The 12,343-nt window shown below is 42.0% G+C and overlaps 1 pseudogene; it reads right to left on the bottom strand.

The window, feature by feature from the left end:
- Positions 1-10,087: 10,087 nt before the first annotated feature.
- Positions 10,088-12,343, bottom strand: part of LOC129737999 (probable tyrosyl-DNA phosphodiesterase) — a 3,156-nt pseudogene continuing 900 nt past the window's right edge.

Here is a 12,343-nt window from a genome sequence, read left to right as displayed (position 1 = left end):
CCATCAAATTCAATAACGTAAATGAGTATGTGTGCCTCGTCTTCTTCATGCATCATGTAGCAACCGAACGTTGAGAGAATTCGTTCGGGGCAGCAAACGAATAGTGTCTCTCAGAGCAGATCCTCCTCATGGGGGGAGGTTTGAATGAATGTATTACTATCAGGCGGCGGCAACGCTATTCAAACCGTATGGAGCACATCTTTCGGATTTCCCCTTTTTTTCCCCTCGTTTTGACCGATTTAAGCTTTTTTCTTCAGATTTAAGCTTTCGTCTCCTATCTTCTCAAGGTAAAAAAAGCTCAAATCTGAGGAAAAAAGCTTAAAAACGAGATTCACGACCACTTATTTAAAAGATGTTGGTCACACGATACATAGACAAAACGTGTAACGTTGCCTCCCTCTGATTACTATGCGAGGCCTCAAAGCGTGTATTTTGAGAGCTTCTGATGAGAAAATTGGTGAGGATTTCAATCACTGGTCTGAGGTCTCATATGCATGGGTGTCATTCGCTCACACAATGAGCACAATGTGCATTTTTTCAAAGCACATTGAGAGAGTAAAATCCGGAACACTCCCTTCTTTACCGTTATTCTATCAGGCATTCCAATTTCCGACTGGCAAATGTTGTTTATTGTTGTTTATTGTTGTTTATTGAAAATAATATCATCTTACATAGGTGTCTTAATGATCTTAATACTATTTGTACATAACATGATTCTTAGTTTCGTAATTGTTTGCCTAAATCAGATTCAATCCGACGTCTAAAAATTGAAATGGATACATTTAAGTCAAACTGTGTAAAATGGCGTAAAAAGCAAGTTATTGCGGAACGTAGAGGATCATTGCTGCCATAGCGCGTGCTTCTTGATTCCAGAGAGAGCCAATTTCGATTGCGAAGAGTTCGTTCTGGTGCGTAGATGTTACATCGGGAAAGCAGCCATGCGCAATCGATTTCGTTTCGTAAAATCTTTGTCACGAATAGAGATTGGGCGATGGAATGACGATCTGATAGCGTCTGAAGACCAAGCAGAGCACAACGATGAGCATATGGTGGCAAGTTTAACGGGTTTTCCCAGCTCACGAAGAGCATAACGCACAAATCGTCGTTGAGTTGCCTCACAACGTTAATCCAAGCAGCTTCGAAAGGCCACCATACCAGGTTCGCCGATTCCAATATTGATCGAACCAGGCAGCAATACAAAGCTCGCAAGCAGATCGGATCGGTGAATTCTTTACTCAAACGTATGATGAATCCCAGTATGCGGTCTGCCTTCTCGAGTACCACAGAGTAATGACGTTTAAAAGTCATACGAATGTCCAATAAAACGCCAGGATCCTTTATTTCCTCTAAACGATGCATTTGCACGCCCAGTATATTGTAATTATACAAGAACGGGTGTTTCCTGCGCCCAAATGTGATAATACAGCACTTAGAAACGCTCAAAACCAGTAAGTTATAGGCACACCAGCTCGCTACTATGTCCAGGAAACGTTGTAACGCGTAACAATCAGCTAGGCTGTTTATAACTAAATATATTTTTAGGTCGGTCGCATACTGGAGAACTCCACATCCAATGAGGAGCAAATTTATATCATTACAGAACAGCGTAAACAATAATGGACCCAGATTGCTGCCTTGCGGTACGCCAGATTTTGGAATAAAATCAAAGGATTCAGCAGAACCAATTTTAACAGCTAGTCGGCGATTCGTTAGGTAACTGTTAATCCACGCACACAGTCTTTCGGAAAATCCCAGGCGATGCAATTTTTTCAGGAGGATTTCATGGTTCACTGAATCGAATGCAGCTGATATATCTGTGTCGATTTGTTTGCCACCATCCATTTTCGATATACAGAACGATGTAAAAACTGTTAGGTTTGAAGTTACCGATCGTTTTGGGAAAAATCCATGCTGATTCTCAGAGATCCAGTTCCGACAAGCTGAGAACATGACATCGTTGACGATCCTCTCCAGAGAGGAGGAGATCCCACTGGATCATAACTTTCGAAAATTTTTCGCTCTTCCGGACGCGGAATTAGTATTAACGCGCCAGCAATAAATTTTACTTCGCAAGTCCGGACTTCCGACTTCCGAAAGACTTCCGACAAAGAGAAGGAAAGTACTAGATTGTCGGAAGTCTGTGTTTTGTTGCCAGCTCACCAGCGACGTTTCTAAAAAAATTATTTGAATTCACAATAGCACTGACCATTTCGTTTGTTGGATATTTTTTCCAACAGTACGCACTATCGATTCACAGTGCGCATCGATCGATTTGAAGAAATGCTATCCCAGATAGAAAGTGCCATCCAACTTTAAAAAAACAGGCAATTTCTACAATAAAATTTAGCTAAACGGGTACATTTTTCCTACAGGACATTTTTTTGTCAAGTTTTGCAGGTTCACCACCTACCGTCGGTATTGCGAACCTGGAAAATTTGACAAAAAAATGTCAGTGTGATCAGTGCTACTAGCACTGATGCTAGTAGCACTGATCACACTGACATGACACTTAGAACAAAAATTCAACCATTTCTGTATAATTTATTTTGTCAGATTCTGTAGGTTCGCAAAACCGAAGGCAGGTGGTGAACCTGAAAAATGTGACAAAAAATGCTCTGTAGGAAAAATGTACCTGTTTAGCCCAATTTTATCGTAGAAATTGCCTGTTTTTTAAAGTTGGGTGGCATTTCCTAACTGGGATAGCATTTCTTCAAATCGATCGATGCGCACTCTGGAATCGATATTGCGTACTGTTGGAAAAAGTGTCCAGCCAGTATAGTCAGTGCTAGTAGTATCCGAAACGTTCTGCTCACGCTTAACGTTTTTTTCCCGATGGGTTTAGTTTTTATGCATGAGGTAATATTATGTACAAATTCATTCAGTTCTACCTATATGATGTCAGTGATAGCTTTGTTTATTTTGTCTTAGTAACGGCTGAGGTTTTTTCAATTAAATTGTAGTAATTTGCTTCAAAAGCATATCACCAATTCTAACAAAAATTTATAAAGTATATTTCTCTAACTAGAATTTTGTGACACATAATCTTCTAGAAGTCGTACGCCTAACTAAATCTTGAAACTTTTCAAAATACATACTCAGCACAAGCCAAACAAAAGTTCAAATAATTACAACTCAAATGGAAAATCCTTGCAACACACAACCGCTGATAAGCCCAAACTCCCAGTTCCGACCTCGCATAACCTACACCCCGAACTTTTCGTCTCAACAACGCCAGAGGGTATAAACTTTTTTGTTCTCCCATGTTTTTAAAACCCTTTTATCCACGGTTTACTTTCTGGCCTTCTGTATGAGCACGAACATTTCAATATCCTCCACCTACGCAATCACAGCCTGAAAACGAGCACCAAAAGTGAGGTTAGGCGCAACACTGTGTGTGGCGGGCAGAAAGGAGAAAAAAAGAACATGGCAGTGCAATACGTCACCGGCAGGATTCACGCACGCACTATTTGCGATGCAACAGCAGCAGCAGTCGATAGAATTTTTAACCCCGCTGCTTCACGTGGTCATTCGAGCCCCCCAAACGAATGATTTTTTGTTTTATTTCCTGTTCCTATTTTACAACTTTGCTGCTCCTCTACCCCTCACATCTTCTAGCAACGCTCACAGCTTCGGTCCCAACGTCAACCCATTCGAACCGCTAACGAACCGATTATTCATTGTTCGGCTGACTGCTTTTGTTTCAAACTCAATTGTTCGTCCTTCTCATTTCTCGTGCTGGTGTACGTACAGGTTCGAGAAAGTCTTTGAACGACGGCTCCCGGTTTTGTGCGATTCGCATTTTGTTTTAGTCTGTTTTTTTTTCTATTATTATTTGAGTCATCTATCTCTTATTCTATTTTTCCCTTGGAGCAGTTTGCTATCGATAAAACCTGCACTCCCCTACAATATGTGCGTGAAGTTTTTTTTTTGCAGTTGAAGGATTTCGTTTGTTTGTTTGTTTGTTTGTTTGTTCAGAGTACCCAAACAGCATGGCTGAAAAGTTTCATCGTTTCTAGTACAGTTTTTTTTCTGTTGCTATTTTTTTCGCAATTCTTCTGCTTTTGTGTTTGATTTAATTTCTACCTCCCTCCCCAATTCATTCTTTACTAAAATATCCCACCCCCCCTTTTCCCCAAGGGTTCGACCGAAAGCGCATTCAATCTGTCATATCTGTCATCATCATTCACATATAAGGCTGGCCATCATCATCGTCGTGGTCCCATGGATGGATGATGGCATGTTGGTTCTTGTTTGCTGGTGACGTTTGGCCATTCGCTACCACCACGCGAACCGGCTGCCAAATGATTTGTCACGTTTTGTATCACTTTCAGGCCCCATGTACTGGCTGCGGCTCTTTTGTTTTGACACAAAAACGGATTCCAGATTCCGTGGGCGTGTGATTTATTTGAATTCCTAATGAAAACGATTTCTCCGATCTGTTGCTTTCTTGTGCGGAAGTTGGTTTTGTGCAACGATGGTCATGTTTTAACTTCATTTTTTTATATTTGGTTTTTAGTTTTTCAAGGTACGTGTTCGGGAGCCAGCAATTAATACGACGGACGAGCTTTTTGCGCCCAACATCGGACGTTCATGATTTTGGCGCAACATACAATCTAACCATCTAACTATGTATCAAAGATAAAAGGTGAGTCAGAAAGGCCTGATGTTATCGTTTCGATCAAAATCTTCTCCGAGGAGACCAGCATGGATAACAGAACTGAGGCAGGGCCCAGCCAACATTTTGGTAGATATGTATGTCTCAGAAAGAGAAGAATTATTAAAACACATATAGCATTTGAAATGATCAGATAAAACTTACCAAAGATGCATAAATCTATAGAAGTGGGCCCTATATATACATGTATGAAGGTACATGCATATCAAACAATCCGTTTGTGATTTTTTTTACCCTCCAACAAGTAAAATATACGTAGGTATGAGTAATTTGGGCATAAAAGTTTAGTGCGAAGATCGACGTTCATAAAATTAAATCAACCTACCGATAGAGATTCGAATCTGTGCCCTTGAGTTTGCTCTCCGCCATCTTACAACGAAGCTAATTGGTAAACGACGTGTGCTTGAAACAATACATTCAGGTTGCGAATTATAATTTTGGTCATGATGTGTGTTCACCGGTAAATTCGGTAATTTTTTTAACGATTTTGAATCGAACGTTCAATATGATCTTACTGTCTTCCTCAGGCCCTCCGAACTCCACAAATTTATTACTGAAGTCTTTTCCAAGGCTCAAAACTTAACATCAACGGTAGAAACCAATCTTAACACGTTCGTCGCCAAGGGACCCATATTCGGGGGACGGGTGTATTTCCTGGGAGGCCCCGTCACATCAAAAAACATGTGACGCTCTCTTACTCAAGTTAGCCGCTCAGTTTAGCCACACGTTGCAAATCTGTGGCTAGTAAAACTACCAAAATGAGCGTGGCGACGAACGTGTTAAATTACTCAGCAAAGAGCAATGCACAGTGGTCCAGAACCAAAATTTAGCGGCAAACAATTACACTAGTTTACAGCATTTTTGAACTCAGTAAACCGAAGGTCATTTCCAATGAGAAATCGGGCGCTGAATCCGAAAATGAAATTCAAAAAAATCTCAGTAGAACTGTTTTTGAGTTATGCTCCAAATATGAAATTTCGGAAAAATTAAAAAAGTTCTTGTACTTAGAATTAAATATCTCGGACGGCATAACAGTGATTTGAAATCTCTCTTTTGCATATTGAAGGTGAATAAGTTTTCTATCGATCATCTGAACACTGTTTTTGCGTTTGACCAACAGTGTTTGAAAATGACAATTTATTCCGAGGTTTATGTAAGCCCACAGTGAGACGTGCTAACGGTCCATAAATGCTCAATTTCTCACGTCTCACTGTGACACCGCTTTTATGTTTAAGAGAGATCCAGAGAGCCGAACTGGATGGAAAACAAACGGCAAAATAAATTAATCAAGTTCCAACCACAGCTCAGCTCGTATCGCGATTTTTACTACGTCCGAAATCTCACCGCCGGGTAAACAAAATTCTTCCCCCAGAGTGGGAAAGTTAGAAGATCCCCTCAGAAGAAAGTGTTTTAGCTAGTTTTTACAGTCCGCTAGCTATCGAGGGTGAAGTGTTCGGTGATTGAAGTGCGTGCAAAAACAAACAGTATTGTTGACATTAGTGACTTTATTAGAAAAAAAAATATTAAAAAACGCATTTTTTTAGAGAAATTTTGTTTCAACGAAAAATTTAGACTCGATGGTAGCATTTAAAAATTCTTATTTTCTTTTGCGCTTAAATGTCAATTTAAAACAAAGATTTCAAGTGGTTATTTATCAATATCGGTTGAAAGTTGAAGAAGTTATGGCTACTTTACCATAACTGTATTTTTCGCAGTTTTTAATAATTTAACGAACCGCAGTACACTTATCATAGTATAAGAAGAATGAAACATGATAAATCTCACTCGCTCTAAGGCAAAATTATTCATAAGCTTACCAGAAGGTCACATGCCAAATTTCAGGAAGATCTGCCATAGGGAGGGGTTGCTTGAGTCTCAAACGTGAATAAAATTGAATTGAGTACTTTTTACGCATTGCGTTTTATACGACAATTTTCGACCAATCTTTGAACCGCAATAACTTTTATGTTTCAAATCCAATCGAGTTACAGTCTTCGGGTAAAATATTTTACTCAACTTAGGCTTTAAGAAAATCAACCATAAAAAACAATCATCTTGTAATAGAGCGTCAATAACTTCAAATGAAGTTAGTCGAAAATTTTATCGTTCATTGCATTTGAATATTCATGTTACAATCTTCACAATATGAAAACACTGGAGATATTTTTTCTGATTAATACGTTGAATCGTTGAGAAAAATTAGCTAAAAATAGTCAAAATCTCCATGAATATAGAAAGAATTTGTACATTTGTTCTCCAAAAACTCAGAAAATACTTGTTCAAAAATTTCAATTTTGTTGCGAAATTTAATCTTTCTGCCAAAATTCAATAATCGGACTGTTTTTAAGCAACTTTAAGAAAACTTTTGCAATACCGTTTCATTTAAAACCTTCGAAATTATTAGTTGAAATCAATATAAGGGGCCGTTCACCAATTACACTGAATAATCATGATTTTGGAAATTTTCAACCCTCCCTTACCCCCTGGTAAGACAAAGTAAGATTTTTCAAAAAAAAAAACCCTCCTCTAGTAAGATCTAACGCTTTTTTTCTTTGAGAAATTGACACGTTTTTTTTTAAATGGCTTGAAAATATTATAAATGTGAAATCCATGCTTCAAAGCAAAGCACTTTTAAGTAAAAATTAATAACTGCATTTGCACAATTTATACAAAACAAGAGATGATATGCCATGAACGATTATAGAGAACATTGTTAAAGACAAAACATGTTCGAGGTAACAATAATTTTCAATAAATTTCCAAAATCGAGTAAACAATATTGAATCTTAACTCCGATTAAAAAGAAGAGTGAAAGATCAGGTTGGCACAAAGAATCATAAAAAAATTACCTAAAAATCAAAAAAATCTAAAAAAATCATTCTATTTCACTAGAATTGGTGCAAAAATGTTTGACGACAATGACGTTGTCAACTAAATAAAAAACTCAGACTCATTTCAGCGGTTAGCGATAAAGTTTTAGGATTTTGTTTGGTAAACCGTTTGTTGAACCGTAGTGTCTATCACAGAAAAAACTGTCTTAAAATTCATTATCTAAAGCGCCTCATATTGATTGATATTATTTGTTGATGAAGTCTTGCGAGCTTGACGAAGCCCCTCTCGAGGACTGTTGGGATACCATCAAGACAGCCATCAACAGTGCTGCGGAGAACGTCATCGGTTATGTGGAGCAAACTCGACGGAACGACTGGTTCGACAAGGAGTGTAGGAAGGTGATGGACGAAGAGAATGCCGCGCGGGCGGCAGTAGTGCAAAGAAGCACCCGTCGAAATGTGTTAAATCGCCGACAGCGGAAGAGGCAGCGAGTCCAAATTTTCCAGGAGAGAAAGCGCCACCGGGCGTAGCCAACGACGTAGAGCAGCCTCTCCCAACGATGAGTGAAGTTAAGGAAGCAATTCGCCATCTGAATAGAAACAAGTTGGCTGGGAAGGATGGCATTGCAGCTGAGCTCATCAAAATGGGCCTGGAAAAGTTGGCCGATTGCCTACACCAGTCGATAGTCCGGATCTGGGACATAGAACAGCTACCGGAGGAGTGGAAGGAAGGGGTAATAGGCCCCATCTACAAGATGGGCGACAAATTGGACTGTGAGAACTACCGAGCGATCACTGTCCTCAATGCCGCCTACAAAGTGTTGTCCCGAATCCTACTCCGCCGCCTAACGCCACAAGCAAACAGATTCGTGGGAAGTCATCAGGTCGGCATCATCACGGTTAGCGACGGACCAGATATTCATATTACAGCAAATCCTCCAAAAATGGCGGGAACTCCAAGTCCCTACGCTCCATCTATTCATCGACTTCAAAGCCGTATACGACACAATCGACCGTAACGAGCTATGGAAAATCATGGACGAGAACGGCTTTTCCGGGAAGCTGATCAGACTGATCAAGGCGATGATGGATGCTGTGTGCGGATTTCGGGTGAATTGTCGAGTTCATTCGAATCGCGCAAGGGGCTTCGACAAGGTGATGATCTATCTTGCATGATGTTCAACTTGGCGCTAGAAGGTGTTATTCGACGAGTGGTAGGCGAAATTCGGGGCACGATTTTCAACAGATCCAGTCAACTTATCTGCTTTGCCGACGACACTGATATAGTCGACAGATCATCTGCGGCGATGGAAGAGATCTACCGCAAACTGAAACGCGAAGCAGGAAGGATTGGGTTGATGATTAATACGTCCAAGACGAATTACATGCTGGCCTGCGGATCCGAGACCGACCGAACCCGCTTGTCCAGTAATAACAAGGTCACGATCGACAGCGATGAGCTGGAGATAGTCGAAGACTTTGTCTATCTCGGCTCACTGGTGACCGCAGACAATGACACCAGCCGTGAGATCCGGAGGCGAATTATCAGCGGAAGTCGTGCCTACTATGGACTCCACAAGCAACTGCGGTCGAGAAGACTTAGCCCTCGCACGAAGTGTAACCTGTATATGACGCTTATTAGACCGGTTGTTCTCTACGGGCACGAGACATGGATATTGCTCGAGGAGGACCTGCGTACACTCGGAGTATTCGAGCGACGAGTGTTAAGAACCATCTTTGGCGGCGTACAGGAGAACGGAGTGTGGAGGCGAAGGATGAACCACGAGCTCGCGCGACTCTACGGCGAACCCAGTATCCAGAAGGTGGTAAAAGCTGGCCGGATACGCTGGGCGGGACATGTTGCGAGAATGCCGGACGACTGTCCTGCAAAACAGGTGTTCGCTACGAATCCGGTAGGAACAAGACGAGCGGGGGCGCAACGAGCGAGGTGGTTAGACCAAGTGGAGCGTGATCCGGCGAACGTGGGATGTCCGAGGAATTGGAGAACGGTTGCCATGGATCGAGTGAATTATAGGAATTATGTTCGTCAAGTTACGTCGTGAGGCGGAATACTATGTAAATAAAATAAATAATCTTTATACATTTTATAGATCCTGCAGTTTTTTTTAATTAATTCAAAGATATTAAAAGATATATAACGTAACATCATCATAAATAACCAACAAATAGGTCGTGAGAAATAAAAACCTGAGTAATATGGTTTCGTATGGCTGTGACGAATTATCAATGTAACATTTCTTACGTAAGATTTTTGGAAACCCCCCCCCCCCCCTGCCCCCATAGTAAGAGATCGTAAGCAAATCTGAACCTCCCCCCCCCTATGTGCTTACGAAATTAGTGTACGGCCCCTAAACAAAAATGATCCATTACAAGATTCGGAACTCTAGCAGAAACCGACGGACAAAATCAAAAAGCACCACTTGATGGTGGCTGCGGCAGAAATGCAACTTTTCATTATAAAAATGTCAAGGAAAAAGTAAATGTTTTAAATAAGTTTTCCATATATTTTTAATCGTCTGCCGATCCATCGTCATTCCAGATCAGGAATCATCTGCTGGTTTCAACCAATGGGAATGTCCGCCATCTCAGGGTGGCCCCAAAGTGGTCTTTTGGCTGTGCTAAGAAGGCCACCGGGAACCGAAATCACCAAGAAAACACTGAAATAATATAACGTTAAACAATTTACTTTATGCCGTTTTCGAAAACATACTTCACGGAACTTAAATCGGTTTTCTGCATCCTCGCCACCCAAAGTTGAACTTGTGTTATTTTGTATGCATTCATGTAAGTTATCAAACTATCACGGAATCCTGTCTTGCTCTCTCCAAAACCGTTATCGTCGTCCTCCGGAACTGCCGGCAGCTTCGAACTAATTTACAGACCTTGGGTTCGGTTGTGCCAATCATCTTCATACAAATCAGCTGTGGAAATAACTACACGCTTCGAACCGTCCTTGTAGCCGGGGGCCGGACATTCGGCCGAAGGCCGATAGGCCGAAAGATGTTAGGCCGAAGGTCGCTAGGCCGAATGGGTTGAAAGGCCGACGGATGTTCGGTCGAATAGGACAATAGGCCGAATGCGACATTAGGCCGAAGGTTATTTGGCCGAATATTATTTGGCCGAATGGTCATCAGGCCGAATGGGCTATAGGCCGAATGGTCATTAGGCCGAATGGTCACTAGGCCGAATGGTCACTAGGCCGAATGGTCACTAAGCCGAATGGTCATTCGGCCGAACGGTCATTTGGCCGAATGGTCATTAGGCCGAATGGTCATTAGGCCGAATGGTCATTAGGCCGAATGGTCACTAGGCCGAATGGTCACAAGGCCGAATGGTCGTTAGGCCGAATGGATGCTAGGCCGAAAGATCGTTAGGCCGAATGGTCATTAAGCCGAATGATCGTCGGGTCGAATGGATGCTAGAAGGTCGTTAGGCCGAATAGCCACTAGGCTGAATGGTCGTTGGACCGAATTTATGCTAGGCCTATAAGACATATTATCGCTTTCTTGCATGTCGGGCCGCTCAGTAGTTTGGCCGATCAGTAGTTAGGCCGAATGGTCGTTAGGCCGAATAGTCATCAAGCCGAATGGCCATCAGGCCTAATGGATTGCCTTGTGATCATTCGACCTAATGACCATACGGCCTTATGAACATTCGGCCCAACAGCCATTCGGACAAACGACCATTCGGCCCAACAGCCATTCGGGCTTACGACCTTTCGGCCTAGCATGCCGACATGTGTAAAAGATTTCTTATTGACCTAGCAACCATTCATGACGATCATTCAGCCTTATGGCCATTCGGCCTTACGACCATTCGGCCTTACGACCTTTCGGCCTAGCATCCATTCGGCCTTACGACCGTTCGGCCATACAACCATTCGGCCTTATGACCATTCGGCCTAGTGACCATTCGGCCTAGTGATTATTCGGCCGAACATCCTTTCGGCCTTGCGTCTATTCGGCCTAACAGCATTCGGCTGAATAACCGTCGGCCGAATAACCCATTCGGCCTAGTGGCCTGTTCGGCCATATAGCCCATTCGGCCTAACGTCCATCGGCTGAATGACCTTCCGCCGAATGGCTTTCGGCCTCATGACTTTCGGCCGAATAACCCAGCCTCTGGCTACAAGGAGACCCATCTTGGTACGGTCACTCCAAAGGGAGTAGGAATGTGAACTTTCACATTCGGTTTTTTAGAAGACACCATTTTAAACTCTGGCGATTCATCTCCATACAGAATCAACAGTGAACGGTCTTCACATCCTGCGAAATAGTAGTGACCCAATAGCCAACCAATGTCCACCATAAAGTTCATCTGGAACGAACATACCAAATCTCCAAGACTACTGTCCAGAAACTGCTGGAAGGTTATTGAAAGTGGCTCCGTATGGGTCACCTTGGTATCCGTAATGGTCGTGAGGAACAAATAGTACGGAACAGCAGCCGCTAGCTTTTTGGCCATCTCCCCCTTGGGTGCCACCGCCGGATAGCTATCATGGATGTTGCGGGTGATAACCTTCTTCAATTGAATGCCTTGTTCTTTAAAAAGCGGCTGCTTCTGTCTATTGACATCGGAACTCGTGGAAGGTTTTGGTTCCACCTTGTTCTTTATCTCTTCAAAAACCCGTTGCTGAGATATTTTTGTCCGTCGTTCAGCAAACAAAGGGTGATACGGTCAAAATTTGGTCAATATCAACTTGACGTATTTCTTTCAATTTTGCATTTAAAAAACCTGAACACTCCTCATTTTGAAGGTGTGTGTGTGTAGAATGTTACTCCTATTTTGATTTTGGAATTCACTCTTCATTTGTCAA

The sequence above is a fragment of the Uranotaenia lowii genome, chromosome 1 (genome assembly GCF_029784155.1).
Source record: "Uranotaenia lowii strain MFRU-FL chromosome 1, ASM2978415v1, whole genome shotgun sequence".
Lineage (NCBI taxonomy): Eukaryota > Metazoa > Arthropoda > Insecta > Diptera > Culicidae > Uranotaenia > Uranotaenia lowii.
Note: the sequence above shows the minus strand (reverse complement) of the source record. Positions and strands in the feature narration are given on the sequence as shown.